Source organism: Gopherus flavomarginatus, chromosome 2 (assembly GCF_025201925.1).
Source record: "Gopherus flavomarginatus isolate rGopFla2 chromosome 2, rGopFla2.mat.asm, whole genome shotgun sequence".
Classification (NCBI taxonomy): Eukaryota; Metazoa; Chordata; order Testudines; family Testudinidae; genus Gopherus; species Gopherus flavomarginatus.
In genome coordinates, this window is record NC_066618.1 from 231,607,358 (window position 1) to 231,633,211 (window position 25,854).

Here is a 25,854-nt window from a genome sequence, read left to right on the forward strand (position 1 = left end):
CTCTGCTGTTCCCAACTGGCCTGGGTCTATCACACCAGTCAGAAGAAAAAACTCCAGGGTGCAATTGTGGACAGGTCAGTTAAAACATATGCTCAATATTCAGTGGCAGTCAGAAGAACAATCAACGTTAAAATGTACGAAGACTGTGAACAAAATAAGTCTATATAGAAATCTATAATGCAGCCTTGCTTGTAATACTATTCAGTTATGGTCACTCCATCTCAAAAAGAAACATCAGAAATAGAAGGGGTCCAGAAACAAGCAGTGACAATTAGAAGAATACACAGATTTCTGGATAAAATATTCTCCATCAGCACTACATTTCTGCCCCACACAGGTCCACCTAACTATTAAAACCACCTAGAAAATTAATACAACATACTTTTGTTCTGAAGCAAGGAACATTAAAGGCCTAAAAGTACATACCCTCTTCTCCTTCAACCATACCATTACCACAACTATAGTACACACATTACAGACCACATCCTGCAAACTTAATTCTGCCGCCAACAGATACCAATCTTTAATCCAGTTAAGTTCCTTTCACCAACACAACACCAAACATCCACAACTATTGTGGAAAAAAACCAATCTTATAAAGGGATGCATGCAAAAGAGGCAGAGATAAGGTTATCAGAAGGAAATGAAGAGAAAGTTCAGTGTTTATAGGAGGAAAAGAAACAGAGGTCTGATGATCTCAAGGTTATCTTTCTGAATGGTTTGTCTTTTCATTGTACATATGGGCCCTCAAATGGAATGTCCTTCAGAGAGGCCTCTCTCTTAAATGAGACCCCAGAACCCATCAGTCACATTGTTCACCTGCCACATCCGCAGGTTTAGTCAATCGCAGCTCTCACAATCGTTGCTCCAGGACAATGGGGGCGGCGGGAAGCAGCGGCCAGCATATCCCTCACCCCACGCTGCTTTCTGCAGCCCCCATTGACCTGGGACGGCAAACCATGGCCTGTGGGAGCTGCGACTGGCTGAACCTGCGGATGCGGCAGGTAAACAAACCGGCCCAGCCCACCAGGGTGCTTACCCTGGGGAGCAGCGTGCCAGAGGTTGCTGATCCCTAGTATATGGCATATCTATTCTTAGAGGCAGAGATGCCAATGAAAGTTCATGGCAAACCGATGCATCAGGCACAATCGGGGATCCAAGTATAGGATGTGAATGGCATATTCAAAGGCCCTCTCAGGGATAGAATAGATGGGGTCTGTCCTCTTGGAAGTAGATATGACTTCAGCAGAGTTTAGTCAAAAATACTCTACAGGTTCTAAGATGCTTCTATTATTTGGAATGGTCACCTGCCTACATTGTTTTGGTTACTGTGAGACTCTAGATCAAGCATCTTTGAAAGCTGTCCCAAGATTTCCTCCTTGAAGCTTCTGACAGCATTAGATAGGTAAGTTACACACTGCCTCATCCTGGATGGTTAAAGGTGATGAACCCTCAGAAGACTCTTGCATTGCACCCCTCTCCTCTTCAGCCTCCCATAAATCTGATCAAAGCCTAGAGAAGAAAACACCTGGGAAGACAAATCTGGTGGAAGGCAACTCTTTCGGTTATGAGAATCTGACTGAAGTCTCTTTTGTGATTTCTCAGGAGGCCAGTGTCTAAGCTTCTGACCTCAGGATTATTGTGCTCACATTGACCAATATGGACAGCAGTCCCTGTTGACATGGGAGATGAAAAACAGAGACACCTCTCGCCCCTCTCCAGGATCAGAAGATTGCTAGGCAGTTACATGGGTCTATTGCAAGACCAGAATACAGACCATCATCCTGACCAGAGAAAGCAAGTCAGGAGGCATAAGCTGCACCTGGCATCTCCAGGTAGTAAAGGACCCTAGAAAGATCTTCAGTGTCTATCATCCAGGCAGTTCTTGACACAAAATCTAGTCTTCCTTCAGAAGAGGACCCACAGTCAAAGTTTGGATTGTAGAAGTCTCCCTGTTCAGAGTAACAGAAGATGAGGAAGATAAGAGCCAGATACATTATATTAAGGAGAGCGTTGCTTCACCATCTGTTAGGACACCTCTGGGACAAGACCAGAAGAAAATATCAACGCCAAAGAACCCAGTGCTGAAGGCTGACACCTAGGCCTCAAGAATGGTTGAGTCCAAGGAGAGCAATACTGTGACATCTCCCACACTAATGAATTGGTTTTGGTCTTTTTTAATACTGTGGAGCAATCCAGCATTGACAGATATGGCACAGATGATCACTGGATCCTCTGCTCTCAGAATGGCAACAAAGCCAAAGAGGTTCCACATCTGATATTAAAGCTCTCTTTGCAAAAGTCCATGTTGAGGCAGCCTCAGTATAGACCGCCTGATCACCAGTACTGGACTTCAGCGCAAAGCTGCTCATGACCAACTCACCTCCTCACCTTAACAACTGCTATTTAAACATCAAGAAATCCCTTAACACTGACATCACCAATCAGCACTACAGCTAGCCAACTAGGACTTAGGCCACATCTACACTACAAACTTACATGGGTATTACTACGTCTTTCAGGAGTGTGAAAAATCCACACCTCGGAGCTATGCAGTTATACCAATCTAACCCACAGCATAGACAGAGCTCTGTTGACGGGAGAGCGTCTCCCATCGACATAGCTATCACCTCTCAGGGAGGTGGATTAAAGTACACCAATGAGAGAAGCTCTCCACTGGCATAACAGCATCTTCATTGAAGTGCTGCAGCTGTACAGCATTTTAAGCAGAGTTTTAAGTGTAAACCTGCCCTTAGACTCTTTAGAATCCCTATATGTTGATCACATCAAGGGTTTAGCACTGGACTGGAATGAAGGAGTCTTTAAAGCTTCCTTAAACAAAGGCTTCTTGAGGCACCTTTGTTTGGGGAGTTGTAAGGACCCATAGGGATTATATCCCTCACCACAGTAGATCAAGCACTGGATTTACTCACCTGTCACCAACATTATAGCTTCAGATGATGCACTGATCTTAGCAGTGGACATCCCAGCTGCTGAGAGCTAACCAACAAGGCCAAACTAAGTCCACATCAGCACAAAGTGTATGTTGTCTAAAATAAAAACAAAACAAAAAACGATAAACCAACTACATCAACTGCTAAGCCTAGAAAACCCTAACAGATGCCCAAGAGATAATGGCAACGGAGAGTCCTCAGTTCCAGCTTGCTGCTTCTAAGGCTGTAAGAAAAGACCAAAAGCTTCCATGTTTCTATACTGAAGGCAGGCAACTACAGAGCATGGATCTCAATACAGGGAATTCTCAAAGGTATTAAGCTTTCATTAAAATAAATAATAAAAAAGATATCTAGATGAAGAAAAGCTTCCAAAACATGAACCAAGTGTAAAAAGATGCAGTAGTGTCTTCTGTCTGCAGACAACTTAGGCCAGTGCCTTTACTGCTGCTCATAGTCTAGCCAAGTAGCAGCAATGCAATGAAATTAACAACTCGTCAGTTTCACAGATGTTACGGAAAGCCTAGGTGTTTGTGAAACCCTCAGTCACTTCAATTTCTTGTTGTTTCTGCAAACTACAGCAGATGTGCTAGAGTTATTCACAGGGGAAGGAGACCCAAAAACAGGTTTGAGAAGAGGAAGAATTCCCCTATAGCCGCTAGAAGTGCATGGCAAGTGGAGAAAACTCCTTGTTCCTTCCAGGAGCCAAAGCAATAAGTGATATTTGACCAACTTCAAACATCTAGTAACCAGAGTGATAGAAGAGACAGAGCTCCCAGGCAAGAACCAGGGACAAGCACACTGTTAAAAAGCCAGCACTTTCTCCATTCACAAGACACCATGGTAGCAGAGAAGGGAGACAGGGAGCTCATTAGTTATGATTCCTGAACTTCACTGATCCTGGAAACCACCACCTAATATTTCCCATCTTTTCTATCTACTTAAGCTAGGAGTTCGAAAAATATTTTTCTTTTAACATATTCATAGTTAGGACATTAACGAAGTAAAATTATATTCCATAGCAATAGTTCATTAGGACTAACTACAAAAAAGTGAAGTCCTTAAAAATAAACACCTTGAGGCTAAAAGTTACTAAAGTCTCACCTTGATTATGGTAATCTGCTAATCAGTATACATCTTTCTCAAACTGACAAAATCTCACTGAAATAAATACCAACAAATTCAGAAATTAATACATTAAGAACCGCTTACTTATAACACTCAAACAATATCCAACGTGAGAAAAGGCATAATGAACAATTTGAAAAAGAAATATTTTTAGTTAAAAAACCCAAACAAAAAAGTTACCCACCACAAAAATTTTGTAAAGACCCAGTTTGTTCTACAACAGAGCCTTTATCCATAATTACAAACGTATTTGCATGGTGTCTGATTCAAGACAAACATTTTTGCATGATAATAAAAAAACAAAAAACAGTGTTATTGTTTTTTAATTAGCCTAAAGCTGGAAATAAACTGAAGCTTTACAGCCAAATGACACAAATTCCTGACTTAAACAATGAAAGATTTTTACACTGAGAATGTGTAGTTTAGTTATGCCTGGAAAATGTTTTATGTCCTATTTGTGCCTATAGGCTGCAAAGAGTTTTTCTGAAGAAACATCATTCAAAATGAACATCAACTGAAAACTTTTATCAATCTTAATATGCCTTTGAGAATCAGTATATTACCATTTTAACCCTATGCTTCTAAAATGAAAGGGACACTGTGTCAAATGCAGCACTCAGAATGGTTCATTTAACACCTTGATCTCACTGGACATTTCACTGCCAAATGGAAGCAATCCACTAACAGCATCTTCATGCAAATTGATGTGACATACTGGGAAGAAATCTGCTGCTAACCTCCTCACAAGCTCCGTGATGACAAAAAAGTGAAGGTGTTCTTCTGGGGTGGGAACAAGTGTCATTGGAAGCCTTTCCCATGCATGTGGGTGTGATGAGAAGAATGCACTCCACTAGTGGTCTCCACACAAATATTAGGGCTGCAGAAGATGGAAATGGATAGCTGGCAGTCTTCTCAAGTGAAGTGGACTAACAGTAGCCAGCCTGAGGTACATGAAATGGATAGCAAAGGGATTCAACATGTGGCCATCTCAGACACCAATGTTATCAAACCATATTAGGTCCCAAAATTCAAAGAAAACGGTTTTGATTTTTAAAAATTTCCTATTATAAGACATTCCAGGCTTTCATCAATCCAGTAAAAAAGAGTGGTGTGAAATGCACTGCGCTTCATCTTGCCTCCTAAGCGGATTGATAAGCCCTGACAAAATAGCTTGTTAAATTTTAACTAAAAGCAGGACAATAATTCTTATACACCTCTACTTCAATATAACAATATAATGTCCTCAGGAGCCACAAAAATCTTACCACATTATAGGAGACATTGCGTTATATCGAACTTGCTTTGATCCGCCAGAGTGCACAGCCCACCCACCCCCTCCCGGAGTGCTGCTTCACCGCATTATATCTGAATTTGGGTTATATTGGGGAAGAGGTGTACTATCTTACACAGAATTTCACACTCAATAATATTGATTCCACCTGCCACAGGCTCAGAAATATCAACCCACTCTATTACAGGCTTATTAAGATTGCCTGGCACTTCCCATTATAAGACCCTATTTTTAGTTTCTTTTAACTGTTAAACTGTATGGTTGAAATCTTCCAAAAAATTAAGCCTGAAGGCATACACCCAGCATGGCCAATTTCAGCCAAAGCAGTTCAGACATTTCCAAGAACGAGGCTACAGAAAAAAATGTTAAAATTCTGGTGCCTTTTCTTTGAAAAGCTCTTAGCATTCCTATGCTTGGTGTAGGGAATTGAAATTTGGCAGAGCATGGTCTTTGCACCAGTGATGTAATCTGATATAACCCCCTGGCAATATGCTCAATTTGATCTAGTGATAAACCTTTCAAAAGTTACAGTTCACCCATGATCAGTAGAGACTTCTTAGATTTTAAGATCTGAATTCCCTGAAGATTCTGTCTCCCCTCAGGCTGTTCCAGCCTGGGGATGAGCAAGACTTTCCCAGCAATTGCAGGTGTCTGCTATAGGTAGGGCCCTACCGAATTCACAGCCATTCTGGTCTATTTCACAGTTATAGGATTTTTAAAAATCAGAAATTTCATGATTTCAGTTATTTAAATCTGAGATTTCATGGTGTGGTAATTGTAGGGGACCTGACCCAAAAAGGAGTTGTGGGGAGGTGGTAAGGTTATTGGGGGGTGTTGGGGGGGGTGTTGTGGTACTGCTATCCTTACTTCTGTGCTGCTGCTGGCGACAGCTCTGCCTTCAGAATTGGGCACCTGGAAAGCAGTGGCTGGGAACCCAGCTTTGAAGGCAGAACCACCACCAGCAGCAGCACAGAAGTAAGGATGGCATAGTATAGCATTGCCACCTTAACTTCTGCACTGCTGCCTGCAGATCTGGGCCCTCAGTCAGCAGCTGCCACTCTCTGGCCACCAGCTCTGAAGACAGCAGCACAGATGTAAGAGTGGCATGGTATGGTATTGCCACCCTTACTTCTGTGCTGCTGCTGGTGGGGTGCTGCCTTCAGAGCTGGACACTAAGCCAACTTCCACCACTCTCCAGCAATCCAGCTCTGACAGTAGCGCAGAAGGGAGGCTGGCAATACCACAAACCCCACCTAATAAACTTGTGATCCCCCTGCAACTCCCTTTTGGGTCAGGACCCCCAATTTGAGAAACGCTGGTCTTCCCTCATGAAATCTGTATAATATAAGGTAAAAGCACATGACCAGATTTCATAGGGGAGACCAGACTTCATGGCCCATGACACGTTTTTCATGGCCTTGAATTTGGTAGGGCCCTAGCTCTGGGCCATGCCAAGCCTCAGCTCACAAAATGAGAGCTGGGACACACCCCAGAGTGATGCAAGTCTCAGAGCTGTAAAGTGGCAGTGTAGACAGTACACCAGCACGGGGAGCGGTAGCTACTCCCCTCATGGAGATGGGTTTTTTAATAGCACTGTGAGCTCTCCCCCAGCACTGGTGCCGCGACTACACAGCCATGTTAAAGCGCTGCCGAGGCAGCACTTTAACACTGGTAGTGAAAACATACCCTAAGTGACTGAGCACTCCTCAACTCCTAATGATTTTAGTGGGAGCCACTTTCCAGATAAAGCCCTTACCATTGTATTCTTAAACACAAGATGTTTTCAGTCAGAAACCTGAAAGAATGAAACCAACTAGGAACATATATTCATAAAAGCAAAGGGGGAGGTTGTGTTAAAATACAGAAGACTAGTGTTGATATCAAGAATCATAATGGACAAAAACAGACATTTACTTTAGGACTTTTCTTTTGTTTAAAGATCCTTTATTTTATTCAGAATTCAGTTAACTGGTTTTAGATGTTTTCTTTTTGATTTAAGTTGTTTAATATCTTGTCCTAACAGGTAACAATGTCTAAAGTTCACCGGCAAACAATAATGGTAACAATAGCTTTAATTCCTATGCCCCAATTTATTGTGGGTGATTATATAATGTGTTAAACCTTTATAACTAGACATTAATAAAATTTGCATCACTAACTAAATCAAGTTAGTTCCATCAGTGCAAACTCTTAATGCAGATGGACTGCTCTTGCACAGAGGGGGGGCATATATCACCACCGCTTAATCTGGCAGTCAATTATGTAGCTCCACAAGTGCAATTAAAAAAATATTTTAAGGCCTAACTTCTACATGCTTTGGTGATGTAGGCTATAGAAATTAAGAGTTAACAGATAAATGTGCCATGAACTTAAGTGATAAAATTATAATGCAAATGTACATTTTAAAAATAAAAAATGAAGTCTCAAAATAGCATTTACTTTTCCATGATAGAGGAACTGAAAATGTCTGAATTCAGTAATAGAGGCTGGACGTGATCTGCTTTGCCTTCATTCCGCACTAGAGAAGGCATTATCGGAGGCCACTGAAGGTCTTTGTAGATCAGAGATTGGCAACCTTTGGCACGTGGCCTGTCAGGGAAAGCCGCTGGTAAGCCAGAACGGTTTACCTGCAGCATCTGCAGGTTCGACCGATCGCAGCCCCCACTGGCCGCAGTTTGCCGTCCCAGGCCAATGGGGGCTGCTGGTTGCCCTTCCTGCAGCCCCCATTGGCCTAGGATGGCTAACTGCACCAGTGGAAGCTGCAACTGGTTGAACCTGCAGACGTTGCAGACAAACAAACCATCCCGGCCCACCTGCAGATTTCCTTGATGGGCCGCATGCCAAAGGTTGCCAATCTCTGCTGTAGACCATATTTTACCCACTGGTGGCATTTTTACTTCAGCCACATCCAAGCTAGTCAGTCTGCCTCTGAATGGAACAGATTGCTAGTCTCTCACTTTTGGGGGGTGAGAAGCAGGACAGAAGAGGAAGAAGAGGGGGAGATGCTACTAGTTAGATTACCTCAGCACTTCCCTAAGTGCTAGATGTGCCCCCCCTACCAAATGTTGTACAAAAGATAAGCTGGGGTATTCTTAAAATATATAAATTAAGACAGGTAGGCCTTAAACAACACATGGTACAGTTGGGGGAAAGGGGAGGATTGTGTGTGGAATTTGTTTCATTTTCCTGAAGAGAGGCTCACCTTTCAAAACATTTGGAAAACACTGCATTGTTTGAAGCAGCTTGGTTGACTGAATATTTCAGTCCCTGTTCTTTTCTAATATTTGCCAACATGTGAGAGGTGAGGTATAGCATATCATGCACAGAGTTATATGTTGCAAAAAATAATTTAAAAAGTAAAATCATAATACGGTGGATTTGCATACAACACAAAAACAGCTCCTTCCTTGGGGACACTTTCTCTGGGGATTTCTTCTTGACCCTCCGTAAAACTGGGTTGCCTTCTGATAGAAAGATATTCCTAGCATGCCTTTCTGGGAATATCCCTTACATTTAGAAGGCATAGCTGCAGCTTGAAAGCAGCCTTTTTGCAACTATCTGTTTGTTTCACTTCACCCTCTTCCAGTTGATAAGTACTCTTGAAGAAATGACATTTTTTGAGAATGCGCCACATAGAAAAAAATATTTTTTCTTCAAAATGCTCCTAGATTTGTTGAACTTATGGGCCCAGTCATCCTGTCAGTTGACCTCAACAGTTGTTGTTCAAGCATAACTGATGGAATTATCAGATCCCTTAATTAAAAAATTCCTGTCAAAATGCAATAGAAATTTGATTCCTAAAAACCAGAAGTGCCATTCACTTGAACCTTCAGGCTCAGTCTTGCCCTGCACAGTGCATGTGCACTAGGATGTTTTTATAAGAGGATAGGATGCAGAAAGCCCAGGGGAAAGGACAGACAATCAAGCTAGCTGGTGAACCAAAGCTCCAGGGAAATATGTTCTGTTGCCTAATGGGAACAGTGAAATCCCAGTCAACTACTGCACAAGCTCTGATCTGCAGCACACCCTCGATGGGGTTCAGGCTGTTTCAAGAATCATCTGTTCACACCCTACTGTATATCTTCCCTCATAGCCTGGGGTTTGACAACTTGGATGTTATCTTTTTTCTAGAAGTGACTGAATTCTCACTTCTGACGTTGCTTGTCTCAGCAGACCATTCTAGTTCTTCACATCAAAGTTTCCTTCCAGAAAATTTTTTGTTCTGAATCCTGTCCTGGTGTCAGATGGGAGGAATGATGGTTTAGCTGTGTATTAGTCAGGGATAGCTGATTTTATTTATTTATTAAATTTTTGGTAGTTTCAGTAATTGTCAAGCAGTACAATTACTATACAAGTACTGTAAGTACTTTATTACCCTTATCTTTCTTCCCCATGTTTGTTGCATCTAGTCTCACGATTACACTGTAGTGTGACGTGTGCGTGTTTTTGTACAGCATCTGGCACAATGGATCCTGATGGGGGCCTGCAGGCACTATCATATTAAAATAATAAAGGATTCAAGCCATAAAGCAAAGGAGAATAGGTGTATCCATATTTACCACACCCACCAATGTGGTATTTGAGTGTCACTTACACTGGAGAACACCATTCGAGACTATTTAGTCCAAAAAAGAGGATACGTCCTTCTGATTAAGAAACCTGAAGTTTCAAAAGTATTATTAAATAAGTCATTTGAGAGTAAACAATGAGTTAAGAAGTTATTTTTTCCAATTTTAGTGGGATTTTCCATATGAACGTGCAACAGGGATCACCACACACGATTTATCTGATTGTTTGCATGATGTTCTTGGCAATTACTCTATACAGTAAATTGGGTGGAATATTAGCTCAGAAGGCTCACAGGACTTGGAACTAGGTGAAATGATTTTGTGGCCCATACTCATAAGAAATGGCAGTAAAAAGTCCAGACAGCGAGCAAATAAAATAAGAATGCTTATTACCTTCAGGTACAAATGATGAAGCACACGCAAGGCTAAAAATTAACATTGATGTAAAGGCACTTCACACTTTTCTGAGCCATGATGTGCACAAGGTGACACAGGCAGCCCACAGGGTGGGGGGGTGGGAGGGGTGGCACAGGGAAGAAAAAAAAAAAGACAGTTGTTGCTCTCGAATTAATGCTGCAACACCCTTGTGCAAGCTCACTGTGACAGAAGCACTATTACTTCCAAAAGCCAAACAGGATTTTCCTGGTCTCCATATTTGGATTCAGAGCTGAAAAATATTCTCTCCAGTGGCACTCTCTGGACATGCTGGGACCAATAGCAACCAGGTGATCACTTTACATTTGCTGTAATCAAAATGTCATACCACGATTGGGAACAGCTTGCTGATGTCTGCTTCACTGCTGCTCTCAGTAGGTAGACTAAATGGTTAACGCTTTCTACTAGATGGTTTACATCATCATCTGCCATCTCTTTGATGATGGCTGTTTTTGTGTGTGCATATTCATATTTTCTGGCAATTTCAAAATTAGGAAACGCAATCTTATCTTAGATTTTCTGAAAACTGACCGTCACAACTGGCAAGTTACGCCTGATGAGGAATCCTGTTACCAACATTCTGGTACAGAGCATGCTGTTGTCAACTTCCATGGTGAAGAACTGCTTTATATCTGTGCTCTCCTAGCTGCTGTTTTTGCAGTTTCAACATGCTTTTTCATGCCAACGTGAATTTTCGCATAGTTATGACCAGCATGTACAACAGTTTCTCATGGGACAAAGCTGACAGTACACATAATCACTGCCCTTTATTGACAGCTTAATCACATTTGGTTGTATAGTTCATTTTTGAAATTCTGAAACCTTTTTGAGTGTTTTTTTTGGCATATTTGGCTCATTTTTATCACTCGCCCAGTCGTGTGGTTTTACTGCCACTTCTTATGAGTGTGGGCCACAAAATCATTCCACCTAGTTCCAAGTCCTGTGAGCCTTCTGAGCTAATATTCCACCCAATTTACTGTATAGAGTAATTTCCAAGAACACCATGCAAACAATCAGATAAATCGTGTGTGGTGATCCCTGTTGCACGTTCATATGGAAATTCCCACTAAACAGTGGTGGTTACGCTTTGGGGCAAGTAGGGTGTAGAAACAAAATCTTGCCTACTTGCCCGCATGGCACTACTCTCACCAGAGATGCAATCCAAATTATCCCCATTGCACTCCTCACCCCAAACAGAGTGAAGGGGAGGATTGGTCTCAGGAAAGCTGCCTTGCTAGGACGTCTGGTGGAATCTCCAGTGAGGTTTTCAAAAACAGGTTAGACAAACACCCGTCAGGGACAGTCTAGTTATTACTTATTCTGCCTTGAGTGCAGGCGGCTGGACTAGATCAGTGGCTCTCAACGTGGGGCCAGGGGTCCCCTGGGGGGCTGCAAGCAGGTGTCAGGGGGGTCACCAAGCAGGGCCAGCATTAGATTTGCTGGGGCCCAGGACAGAAAGCTGAAGCCCCACTGCATGGGGCTGAAGCTCAACCCTGAGCAACTTAGCTTCACGGGACTCTATGCCGCATGGGACCCTGGGTAACTGCCCTGCTTGCTGCCCCCTAAGGCTGGCTCTGGCTTTTATAAGCAGCAAAACGGTGTGGAAGAAGTGGGCCATGGAGTTTTTATAGCATGGCGGGGGGGAAGGGACACTCAGAGAAAAAAGTTGAGAACCCCTGGACTAGATGACCTACTGAGGTCCCTTACAGTCCTACACATCTATGATTCTAAGGAGGGAGCCTTAGAGGCGTGCGTGCGGCTCCCCCAACCTTCCTGTCAAAGGCCAAGCCCCCGCACTGCACCCTAAACCCCAAACTGAAAGAAGGGGAGGATCGGTCCTAGGAAAGCAGCCCTGCCATGCTACCTAGGTTCCTTAATTACCTTGGCCAGCCCCAGGCCCAGACCTGCTTCCCGGGATGATCCTCCTCTTCTCCCTCCAGTGTCCCATTCCCTCTCTCCTCCTCTATTACAACTGCCTCCTTCTGCCCTTCTGGCTTTTCCTCCCACACAGACTGCACAGCAGCAGATCTGATAGTAGGCAAGCCACAACGATTCTGAATTGAGTTTGGGGCACAGGATTCACCACCCAAGTCACAGGTGGCGTGTTGTGCTCTAACTGCCCAGGGTGCATCCTGCTGGCAAGCTCTACAAGGTATCTAGAACACATTAACATAATCCAGCAATTGCACACAGGCAGCTAAAGTGCAACACTCAGCCTAGGTGATGGATCTGGCACATCATTAAACTCCATTCAAAACAGCCACTGCTTGCCTCCTGTCAGACTTCTCACTGCGCTGTCTGTGTATCTGCCATAGGGCTGGTGGTGAAGAATGGCCCCTGCAACACTATTTGCTGTGTTCATCGGACCTGGGTCATGGGGAATGATACAAAAGTCATAGATTTAAGACCTGAATTCATAATTATATATAAAAATTGGGAAGACAACAGAAAATTCAACAGGGCTAGTATCGCCACTATTCCTAACCTGCCGCCTCCTATCCATACTAAAGTCTTAGCCCGTTTCTCTGACATCTCCTTGTGGAGGTCTAGCCGTTAGCTCAAGCTCAGCATGACTAAAACAGAGCTCTTAATCTCCTCAACTAGCCATTCCTCGTTCACTCTGAACCTCATCATCATTATACCTATCACTCTGGCCCATAACCTTGGCATCATCTTGGACTCTGACCTAGTTCTCACATCCAGACTCTGGATTCTTTATGCATAGAATTTTTAAAATATGACCTCTCCTCTCCACATAGCTAAAACTCTCGCCCAGGCTCTCATCTCGTATCTTGATTATTGCAACATCCTTTTCTCTAGCCTTGACAAATGCAATCTTGCCCTGTTCATATCCTTTCAGAATGCTGCTGCAGATATCATTTTCCTAGCACATCACTTTGAACATGTCACCTCTCTCTCTGCATTCCTCCAGTGGCTCTCTCTTCTCTATTGCATCAAATATAAATTGCTTGTCTTCACTTTCAGGGCCCCTTCGTGACCGATCATCCATCATTCACTATCAAGATATCTACTCCCACTTTGATTGGCCCATGATTAACTCATGCAATTATTTTAAAAAATTAATTGCTATTAATCGCACTGTTAAACAATAGAATACTAATTGAAATGTGCTAAATATTTTTGATATTTTTCTATATTTTCAAATATATTGATTTCTATTGCAACACAGAATAAAGTCTACAGTGCTCACTTTATATTATTTCTATTACAAATATTTGCACTGATAAAATTAACAAAAGAAAGTATTTTTCAATTCATCTCATACAAGTACCATAGTGCAATCTCTTTATCGTGAAAGCATAACTTACAAATGTAGATATTTTTGTGTTACATAACTGCACTCAAAAACAAAACAAATGTAAAATTTTAAAGCCTACAAGTCCACTCAGTCCTACTTCTTGTTCAGCCACTTACTAAGACAAATAAGTTTGTTTACATTTACGGGAGACACTGCTGACGACTTGTTATTTACAATCTCACCTGAAAGTCAGAACAGGAGTTTGCATGGCACTTTTGTAGCCGGTGTTGCAAGGTATTTACGTTCCAGATATGTTAAACAATCATATGCCCCTTCATGCTTTGGGCACCATTCCAGAGGACATGCTTCCATGCTGATGATGTTCGTTTACAAAAAAATAATGAATTAAATTTGTGACCTAACTCCTTGGGGAAGAATTGTATGTCTCCTGTTCTGTTTTATCCACATTCTGCCACATATTTCATGTTATAGAAGTCTCGGATGATGACCCAGCACATGTTCATTTTAAGAATACTTTCACAGCAGATTTGACAAAATGCAAAGAAGGTACCAATGTGAGATTTCTAAGGATAGATACAGCACTTGACCCAAGGTTTAAGAATCTGAAGTGCCTTCCAAAATCTGAGAGGACTGAGGTATGGAGCATGCTTTCAGATATCTTGAGAGCAACACTCTGATGTAGAAACTACAGAACCTGAACCACCAAAAAAGAAAATCAACCTTCTGCTGGTGGCATTTGACTCAGATGATGAAAATGAACATGCTTCGGTCCGCTCTGCTTTGGATCATTATCAAGCAGAACCCATCGTCAGTTTGGACGCATGTCTTCTGAAATGGTGGTTGAAGCATGAAGGGAAATGTGAATCTTTAGCACATCCGGCACCTAAATATCCTGGGGTTCGCATGGCACTGTTATAGCCAGCATCGCTGTTCTGACTTTCAAGTCACATTGTAAACAAGACGTGGGCAGCATTATCTCCCACAAATTGTAACCAAACTTGTTTATCTGAGTAATTGGCTGAAGTAGAACAGAGTGGATTGTAGGTTCTAAACTTTTACATTGTTTTATTTTTGAATGCAGTTATTTTTTGTACATAATTCTACATTTGTAATTTAACCTTTCATTATAAAGAGATTGCACTGCAGTACTTGTATTATGTGAATTGAAATATACTATTTTGTTTTTTATAGAGCAAATATTTGCAATCAAAAATAAAGTGGGCACTGTACACTTTGTATTCTGTGTTGTAATTGAAATCAATGTCTGAAAATGTAGAAAACATCCAAAAATATTTAAATAAATGGTATTCTATTGTTTAATCACACAATTGCGATTATATTTTTAATTGCTTGACAGTCCTAGTTACACCATTAGACTGCAACAAAAGCAGCTGTACTGCTCCTACAAAAACCCCAAAACAGTACTGCATAGTGTTTAGCACTTTTTACACACACACACACACACACACACACCCCTACTTCTCTTTTACATAGCACTCCTATGACAGGTAGCACTCTGGAGCTAAGCAGAACAGAAATCAGGGCCCTAATGTTTTTCTTCTGAGAGGTAGGAGATAATTATACTCTCTATCTGAGCAGAGGAAAGAAAAAATGAGATAAGCAAACTCTCACAGGAAAAAGATATACATTAAACACAAAGGTAATAATGGAAAAAAGAAATGGAAACGGTGAATAATATGTATAGAGAGAGAATATAAAGGATGAATTGAGGAATAAATGGAAATTTACAAAATCAAATATTTCAGAGAAATATTGAAGACATTGTTTCTTAATGATTATATCTATGTAAAAGGATGAAAAGAGAGATCAAGAGGAGGAGAGGTTTTTTAAAACAAAAATTCAAAAATCAATGGATGATGTTTTGAAAGGGCATTTTAGGCACTGACGAAGTTTTTGGACGGTTTTACCCTATTTTATCATTTTCCCTGCTTAGTATATTAAAGGTATGTATGCAACGGTCAAGGAGGAAAAGGTAATAGGTCTTGGAATAAAGCATGAAAGAATAATAATGTATGGAAAAGAAGTCGTCATTAAATAAGGAAGAAAAAGAGGGAGAAACTCTCAGAAGCAGCGATTAAGTAGCAAAGAAAGAAAAGCGACCTGTTCAATCCACATTAAAAAAAAAAAAACACAAAACAAAACAAAAACTAATTTGTCTTCCTGGTGTTCCCTCACTAAAATATGTTTATTACAGACTTGAACTGTTGCCTGTCATGTCTTGTTTAAATATAAACTTTTTCAGTAAGTAGACTCTTGTCTTTAAAGCACAGTTCTGCTCTGAAAATGGAGACTAAAAATAGCATTGAAGCCTCCCATTCATGTCCTGTTTTCTGTCTCAAACTTAGTCAAGTAACAAGTAAAATTATGGGTTTTCCCCCTGAGCTGCTAGCTTTTTTTTTTTTGTTTCTTGTGCTGTTTTTTAACTGCAAACTCACCCTGGACTGTGACAATCAAGCTATGTCTTGACTGAAATTAGTTCTGGTGAGGTGTACAGCAATGGATTAAGACCATTATTACTTGTACAGACATATGTAACAATATGGCAATTTGAGAATAAACCCACAAATACTAAATTAAAAATCTATACTTAGTTGCAAAAATATTAGATATAAAGGGCAAGATATTGAGAAGTATTTAACAGTTTTCCTAGGAAACAAGTTTCTTAATAAAAATGATTTTTTAAACTATGATATTTTAAGGCAAGGAAATCTTGAGGAATCTCTGTAAAGATAATACATGTTATACTAGCATGGATTAATGTGTCAGGTAACTTTGAGGACACATTAACCTCTTAAATTCATACAGATTGGGAAGCCATCATGAACAATACTTCTGCAAAGTAGCAAGTGAACAAGTAAAAAGAATCTGTTTATTTTGCCAATTTTTGGATCATTTTAATAATATTTCACGATTTAAACATACTGTAAAGTTTTTTAAAAAAAAAAAACCAATCAAGTCTTACTATTAAGAAATCTAATTCGCTACAGCGGTCGGAAGTCTTTCCTGGTTGGCAGAGAGACTGCTATTTGCATGAATTAGCGTCTGCAAATAAGCAATAGTCTGCTTTAATTTTATATAAGATTACTGAGAGTGTTTGAGAGATGACAAGAGTCCGAAAGAAGCTCCTGAGAGAAGTGAGTCAGTCTTAAGTTTCCTAACACCTCCTGCACCTCAACAAAAACAAAGTAACCAACAAGCCAACCAGACAGATAAACCTTTAGCTACCATTCTAAGTGTATCCAATATCATGCTTTTATTGAGTAAATGCACTTTGGTTATTTTTGGGGAAAGCTTTGATTTAGCATTTATCCTGTCTGCTTAGTAAGGGAATGTGCATACAGTAGTTCTCTGTAATCTTGCTGCAGAGCTGATAATTGAGATAACTCCACTTGCTGCTTTAGGGAGCTACATATACACCACTTACTAATATTAGGGTTTGTCTTCAATGAAGTTAGTTCAAGGTATAACTTAAGTGTTGCCCTTAACCCAATCCTGTCCACACACAAATATCTCTAACTCAAGCTAGCTGGACGATAAAGGAGCATAGGCTGAAGTTTAAGCGCAGATGACACTTAAGCTAGTAATGCAGTTGGGTCACGGCTAATCTCTACTGTTAATTCAATGACACTGTGCTGCTTGAGTGTTATTTTGCAGTATGGCCAGTCTCATTTTAGCTAACCTAACTAGAAAGGAGTTAATTTTAGTGTAGATTACTGCAGAATTAGCTTGAGTTAAGAGATAGTCTTAGAAGAATCAAACATCCTACTTGCTAGAAAGGTTAGCTGCACAGCTTTGAAACAGAACAGCTTAATGCAATGGCTTTCCCATCAAGGCTTAAAATTGTAAATGTTCAAAATGTGTATTGGTAATAGTCTTAGGCCAGGTCTACCCTAAGAATATACATTGGTAAAACTACACCACTTGTGTGGCTTTTTCACACCCCCTGAGCGATGTACTTATACTGACCTAACTCCCCAGTTTAGAAGAGTGCTATGTGAACGGAAAGGCTTCACTACCTCTTGCAGAGATGGATTACGCTCTCCCATTGGCGTAATACTATCGTCACTGAAGCACTACTGCTGCACAGCTGTATGTGTAGACAAGTCCTATTTCAACAGCCTATTTAAAGACATCTGTCTTTTGCTATTCTTCTACTATACAACCATGATATTGGTTTATAAAATGACTAAAGTTAAAAATATTTAAATTATCTATATCCCTCTCAACACAATTTAATAAGTATTTTCATATATAACTGATACAAGATTACAGCAAAATACTTCTTAGAACAACATTTCTTAGCTTGTCATTTTCTCAGTATAGGAACTGCGGCTCTACCTTTAAATGTTTATCAATACTTCTACCTCATCTCCCAGGTTTTCCCCAACCCTCACAGTTCTGTGATTCCTAACTGAGTGGCAAATGATTGTGGATGAAGGTGATCACTAATTCAACACACTCATGCTGTGAATGTACGTGCAGCTCTGAAATAAAACAATAATGTAACATTGTTGAGGTGGTTTTTTTTGGTTTTTTTGTTTTTTTACTTATTAGCAAAATTTGTAAGGCTTATTTGAAATTTTCTTCAGTTTAAAAATTCACTGCTCTTATTTCAAAAGGAGTGAGGTACATTAGTATGCTGTATGTGTCAAATTCATCCTTTGTGTAATTCTGCTGGTTTCTGTGAAGTTACAATAGGGCTGAGTTTGGCTCGACAAGCTCCTCAGACCTCTTAGCAATAGCACATCATTGGGGATAATATGACAGCTCACCAATTAGGCAGCAGGAAGACTTCCAGGTTTACTCTGGGGGAATTCTGCACCACTGTGCAATGCAGAACTGGAACAGAAATTAATGTTTTTTGCAAAATTTCTGCCCCCCCTGAAATGGGCTGCAGAGCTGCTGACTGCCACTAGGGGGCAGTGGACCCCGCAGAGCCCAGCTCACAAACAGAAGACACTGCCAGGGGAAGGGGGAGGGAGCTGGAGGGTTCCTGGCAGCTGCACTTCCCAGCACGCCCTCAAGGAACGAGAGGGTGGCGCCACGCAGGTAACTCCATACAAGCCCAGGACCCAGCATCAGGCTGTTTCTCCCCCTGGATCCCTGGGCTCGGAGGGTGGGGGGGGGGAGGGAGAGAGAGGGGGAAGGGGTGTGAGTATCTGGGCTGGGGGCCCCACAGATGGGCTATGAGAGGGAGGGGTGCAGGAATCTGGCCTGGAGGCACCCCGCCGCTGGGCTCTGAGTGGTAGGGGGTAAGGGGTGCAAGTGAGTGTTTGAACTGGGGGAGAGGGGGACCGTAGCTGGGCTCTGGAGGGGAGGAGCTGTAGGTATCTGGCCCTCCTGCTGGGCTTCGGGGGGGAGGGGGTATAGAAACAGGAAGTGGGTTGTCATAGGGGTTTCATTAACACTCTAATCCTGGAGGAATTTTTTTGTGTCTGTGTTGTTACAAACATAGTTGCTGATAGGTATTCTGAAATATATTACCAAAATAATTGACACTGGTGTGATTATGTAGTGTTATTTTGACAAATAAAATATGCAGAATTTTGCAGAATTTTAAAATATTGTGTGCAGAATTTTTTATTTTTTGGCACAGAATTCCCCCAGGAGTAAAGTTATGTACTTTAACCTGTGATTTAGTATGACTAAATCCTACAGACACCCTACTACTACTATCAAGTAGTAATAACTAATTGAACATTTCTCAAATATTCTGCCTTTTGCTGTTAGAGGATAATTTAGAATGAAAACTGTTCTTGCTAAGCTCCTTCAATAGACTTTGCAATCTAAATTAATTTAGGTACATGCTAATGTCCTTGTATTAAACAGCTTAATATCTTGCAGGTTCTAGTTTAAAGGGACTGTCATCTTAAAACAGAAAGGCACACCAACCTCATTTTTTAAATTTACTGTTGTTACAAGTAACTTAAATTACTGAAGTCAAAAGAGGAGGAAAATATCTAATTTTGTACTTTATGCATTTCTCAGAATTTTGTGCATAGTCTGTTTCACTGTTTCCCCATGATGTTTGTTGAGGGTATTTTATACAGCAACAGAAGACATTTTTACAAAAAATTAAAAAGAGGAATACGTGATTGAAAGAAACAAAAATATGGAAGATGATCTCTGAGCAGGATCAGTAACTCTACTTTAGATGAGCATCCAAAACTAATATTTCTGGAAAAATTTTAATATACAATATAAGACATTTGGTTTCAGGAATATAACTCATTTAAAATAAAACAAACACTTCACTGCTCATCTGAGAGAAGGTACAAATAGTGGGCAGAATCTGAGTGTCTACCAGCAGCAAGTTGCTATTTACAAATTTAGCTTTTAAAAAATACTGGTTTTAATAACAATTTTGTTTGCAATATCCAGAATGCCTTAATGTAAGTCAAACTACGCTGAGCTATACATTTCATACAATTCCTGGAAATACTGTTTAATTGGCACTACCACTCACTGCACCCTGTTGAGACCCTGTAACACAATTCTATCCCCATACAGTTCAAATGTTATAAGTCTATTTCTGTAATAATTTGAAACCACTCAGACAAACCGTTGTAAGAGACAATTGCCTCAGTTTAAAAACATTCCACACAGAATGATGTATGGTTTAATAGATTAGCACATTAGACTTAAAAGCATAATCTTTGATGTGGCTATTTTAAAGTGGTTTTAGCAAAAGTATAAAATATTAATCCTGTTTTCCAATAAACATAACTTTTGATCTGCTGAATCAATCATGCTACATACAATAATTAGAGAGGGAGGACAATGTAATTAAATTCATTTGGGGAAATAAGACATTAGCACAATGCTGTATAAACTAAAAATGATGCAATCACAGAACAACATTCCAGCAAAGGCAAATACACTGAGTACAGTAATTTTAACAAACAGAAGTTTTTATTTTATGTCCAATCCATAGTATTGTGCAATCAATTCAAGCTATACAATACATATATTAGAATTTGCTTAGAAAAATACTGAAGAGTATATATAGTGTATTTGTTAAGTGTTTCTAACTTTAATAACGCCACTCAATATTTCCTTTTTATTCTGAAATTTGAAAAAAAATCTAAAATGATTTCAAAAACAATATTAAACTTAAGTATTCATAAAATACAGCATTAACACATGGCTAGACAAGGTTGCTGTAGCAATATGTAGCTTCAGAATTCAGCAAGTATTTTTTAATTAATTAAATTACTCTTTTTAAATAAAACAATTTCAGGGATATATTTGCTAAGGGAATTATGCTGTTTTGGTTTAATTGTGATGGTTTTCCTACTGAAAACTCATATACTTTTTCTTATTTACAAAACCACCACATTCCTAAGAGCAGTTCCCTACCCATCACTGGTGCCCTCCTAAGTCATGCCTGGCATTATACCAAAGCTGTTTGGTGCAAATGGCAGGAGGTGACCCAAGTTCTCTGTGATAAAAAGATGCCAGTAATTTGACCCACCCTAATGTACAGAACGGAGAGAGATGGACAGCCACAAAAAAGAAATCAGTATGCCCTCCACCACAGAAATGAAGATGTTCAGATGATCAAACGGTTGGACACTCCAATATAGAAAACAAAATGAGATTGGGAGGGCCTGCTGCGGCTCGCCCCAATTGAGGTCAAGTTGAGGAAGGCGAGGCTACACTGGTATGGATATGTCCAGTGGAGACCTCGAAGTTATATTGGTAAGATGGCCTTTACAAGCACTGTGGACAGAAGATAACCAAGGGGGAGGCCAAAGACTCAGTACATGGACTGGATATCAGCAGACCTTAGAGACACTAATTTGCATGGTAGCCAGGCATACAATTATGAGTTTTGGAAGAACGCTATAAAAGTCACCACTGAACAGGGAAGTGGCAAGAAAGAAGAGTCCCTTGCTCATCACTGTGGAAAGAGGTAATCTGTTAAATTATTTACTAAACAAGTTGAGGTGTTATGTTGTTGGAAGCACATGACACCAGTGTTCCTTGATTTGCCCTGGCTGATGATTAGGTTCACAATGTAGTCTGAAGTACTGGTATTGACCCATAAAGCCCTAAATGACTTGGTTCTTGCCTACTTGAGACAAGACTTCTCTTCTCATGTCAACAATCAGAAGACATGCAAATTGGAGTCCCTTTGGTATAAAGAGAAGGGGAGCTGTCATTAGAGTGTTCACTATTTTGAAACTAGTCCTTGGACTGAAAAAGCATGAAACTGTTGATCTGCAGGGCATACTGTAATGACTATGAATTTACTTAGAATTTGGGAATGAAAAGGGGAGAGGGCTTGTGAGGTAGGGGAGTACTGGTTGGTTTTAATTGTAGTTGGATTTTTTTGGCTTGCAATGAAGAACAGCTGCTGGCTTTACTGCTTGAGGGGACGAGGGGAAGCTACGTATTTTTTGTCTACATGTTCTGTAGATCAGACCATATATTATTCTTGCCACTGCACCCTGTAAGCAGTCACAAGAAACAAAACAGTTTAAGCTACTAACAAGCCTATCGAATGCAGAACAACATATGAAATAGACTCATATCTAAAGGCAATAACCTCAGTTCCCTGGGCAAAAGGGCAGGACAACTGGGCTAAAGAACTGGGCACGGTTATACTGTGCATGGCTGCACACAAGAGGCTGTGGATATATTTTGTTCTCTGTCTTCCAATATAAATATCTCAGTTGACATGAAGTCATAGCATGCATTTACAAATATGTATAGCACATTAAAACTAAGAGAGATGCAAACATCTTTTTGTCTTTAGTTCCTTTAATTTCTTGCAAAGGCCTCTGATTCAGAAAGGCTGGATATACATGTTCTGGGGAGTCACTTTGTGCAAATAAAGTGCCTTTAAAGCTTTTTTTTTGGGAGGTGGGGGAGAAAAAGTTGGGAGCCACCTATTTACCATGTGGTGGGAGGGAAGATTTCACAAGTTAGCTAAGCCCTACATTCTGCAATGCACATTTCCCACAACTGTCATGAGAGCTGAATATAATTAAGTTTAAGTACTACTTAAGGAGCTAGTTTTAGAGTATTCCACTTCTACTCAAAGAGATGACTGTCTTATTCTTTACTAAAAAAACATAAATAAAGTTATCAACCCTTTCACTAAAAGGACAGCTTGATAGAAATGATTATTTCATCATATTCAGGCACAGCTTAACAACAGTCTTAACCTGAAACTCTGGACATAAAAGCCTCTGTTAATTCAGAGAATAAAGAGATTTATCACTAAAATAGGTTATCTAACATAATGAGTTAATTCCTTCAGAAAACATGTACATATATCGGAAGAAAGCTTAATACTGTATAATCTATATCAACGAAGAGGTGTCCATCTGCTTGTCATTCACCCCATGAGGAACAAAAAATACAATCCTAAAGTTATTACTGAGACAAAACTCTTAGTGACATCAACTTGCCCAAGCAGGGTTTGTGGACTTTGACCCAAGCTAACTGAATATATTGAGAGCTTTATGGCTGTAACTAACAGTGTGATTGAAGTAGTAAAAACTGCTGGGCCTCATTTTTCTCAAAATGTCTATCCCTACCATATTAAATAGCTAGAGTGCCCCTCCCATCAAGTGTCATGAAAAAAATCCAACCTCTTTTTATATTCAAGATTTTTTAAACTTCCATGAAAATATCTTAAAAATAGAAGAGACTCATAAATATGCCAAACAACCCCTACTTCTTTTGCAAACAACTGAACTAGTAAACTCTTCAGTTAAAGATTACTCAAAAATCAACTTTCCTTTCAGCATATAAATTTAACCAAGAGAATCACGTTAGATTTACATGAACACACTGACTTTTTAGTATCATCTGTATCTACTTGTTATTCAAGATATATTTAGCTTACTTTCTCTCTTTAAAAAAAGTATTGTAGAGTGGTCCAGTTTAAAAAGGTAGAAAAATTGATTACATTTCAGGGAAACAAGTTACCTATACAAATGATACTTACCAAGTAATGTGTTTCACAGTGCATCTTTTTTTAAAACCACAATCTATTTTTCTGTTTGCTTTCTACAGCAGTTGGTACCAATGAGTATGCTCAAGCATTTCCTATGGGAAATGATAATACATCATATTTGATTGCAAAGAATACTCCAAGACTGCAAGAACTCACAACTCTTTCTCAGAGGCTAGTATCAATGTTCATCCAGTTTGGGCTTCCTTCCATCACCCAAATACCAGTGACAGTTAGTCTTTCATTTTAGCTTACCATCCAATTTCTATATTTGTAATAGTATCAGCACGAGTGATGTCACGCGTAGGAAGAAACTAACAGAGAATAGAAGTCAAGACCACTTTTTGACTTTGATTTCAGGACCACAGAGAAACATACATGAACTTATTTTACAAAGTAACATCTTCAAAAATTATTATAAGGAAGCAATTACATTTGAAAAGCATAAAGAAAGTGTAACACTAGATTATTATTTTATATGCTCTTTATGGCAGTTTCTACAGTCATGAACTTTACATCATAAAGAACAATCTGAACAACTAGATTAACATAATATGCTTATTGATAACATTTTAAGTAACAAATCACGAAGTTTTATCACTTAGGAATAACTTTCCTCTCAATTTAATTGTATTGGTATGCTTATACTTGTATTTAAACACCATTTAAAACATTATGTAGTAATATCATGCACTCATATGTGCAACAATATTTTTATTACTCTTTCTGAAACTGAAAAGTAGCCCATAATATATTAATTAGAATGGTTTAGTCTATACATAATTCCAGTATTAAGACACTAAAGAAAATTATGTCAAATCACTAAGAAAAATCCACCAGATTCAAATTAAACTGGCACCTATTGCGATCAGCCATGTTTGAGCTGTTTTTTAAGCTCCATGGTTCAGATTTTCTTAAAGTCTCCTGGATGAGATCAATTAAATCTGCATTAACTATAATATCTTCCAGTGAACAAAATCAGCTTTGACAATATCTGTATTTGGCTTTCAGACAAAGTGACTAAATTCTAAGGGCTTTTTCATGTATTTTGTTCTCATCTGGCTTAATATTCATTTTGTTTAAAATACTTTTTGGAGGAAATGGACGATAGTAATTGATAATATTCAGCAATCAGAGTATATGAACCCCTTTGTAGTATACCATTTGACTAAACACACAAGAATAGCTGCGAGTTGTAGAAGTTAATTTTTTCAACTTTAGATATTGAGTATGAAAATGTAAATCCATACTTACAAGTGATGAATAGTGTGCTCGCTAGAGATTAAATAATTTTATTAAATGTACAATTAATATAAATAAAAATTCCTAAAGTGATACTAAGAATTTTAAGAAACAATAAAAATTTACCAAGTCTTAAACATATTTTATTATTAAATATACAGTCAAAGTTTATTAGTAAACTGCCAGTACTCCTTAACTTCTGGGATAGATTTTTTTTTCTTTTTTTTTTTTTTTTTTTTTTAAATGGCCCTTTTCAAAAGGTCTGTCTTAGTAGTCTGGAATAGTTTCCTATATTACACATAACTCAACTCCTGCAACATCCTCCCTAACAGATCAGAAAAGTCTCATTTTTAAAGAAATTGGTAACAGTCATGATGAATACGTATACCACACTAACCACTGGCTTATTAAAAGTAGTATTGTAAAATCTCACTAATTTGCATACAAGAAATGGTCTTTGCACTTCTCAAAGGCTTAATAGCATGATGTTGTAGTGATGTCTCATTAATTCAGACTTGAATGCTTTCTCAAAATATGTTACAGAACATTTACTAATAAGTTAGATACACCACAGCATGCACTTGTCAAATCAACAAACAAGATGAGCTTTGTGATGAGTTATCCTTGCTTTTTGTTTGCTTACTTTATGATTTGCACAATTCAGTAACTGGGAATGGGATCCCTGGTCAATGTGAATAAGCAAGATTCTACTACGCAAATTTTATTAATGAAAAATTTTAAAGTTGTTGACAGTCTAAAAATATTAAATTTGACCCCACATTAAAAGACATAAGACTGTGTATGTATTACATACACAGAGTAGAACTTTCCATTAATTTTTTTTAAATTGTAGTATATGAGATAGTAAAGATTTGAAAAGACATTTTTTGAAAATCCTAGGTCACTATTAGCATGCAAACTACACAACTAGATGACCTGTTTTTACAGAAACATGAAATTATTTTTAGTTA

General features: G+C 39.3%; 1 protein-coding gene across 3 annotated transcripts in view; it reads right to left on the minus strand.

The window, feature by feature from the left end:
• The window catches only part of PLAG1 (PLAG1 zinc finger), a 53,719-nt gene that overhangs the window by 21,471 nt on the left and 6,394 nt on the right, over positions 1 to 25,854 (minus strand). Inside the window, exon 2 of one of the 3 annotated variants that reach the window (XM_050938892.1) lies at positions 2,934 to 3,050. The exons of the other annotated variants lie outside the window; for them this stretch is intronic. The gene's annotated coding sequence lies outside the window, so the exon portion shown is untranslated. The remainder of the gene's footprint in view (positions 1 to 2,933; positions 3,051 to 25,854) is intronic. 3 annotated transcript variants of the gene reach the window in all.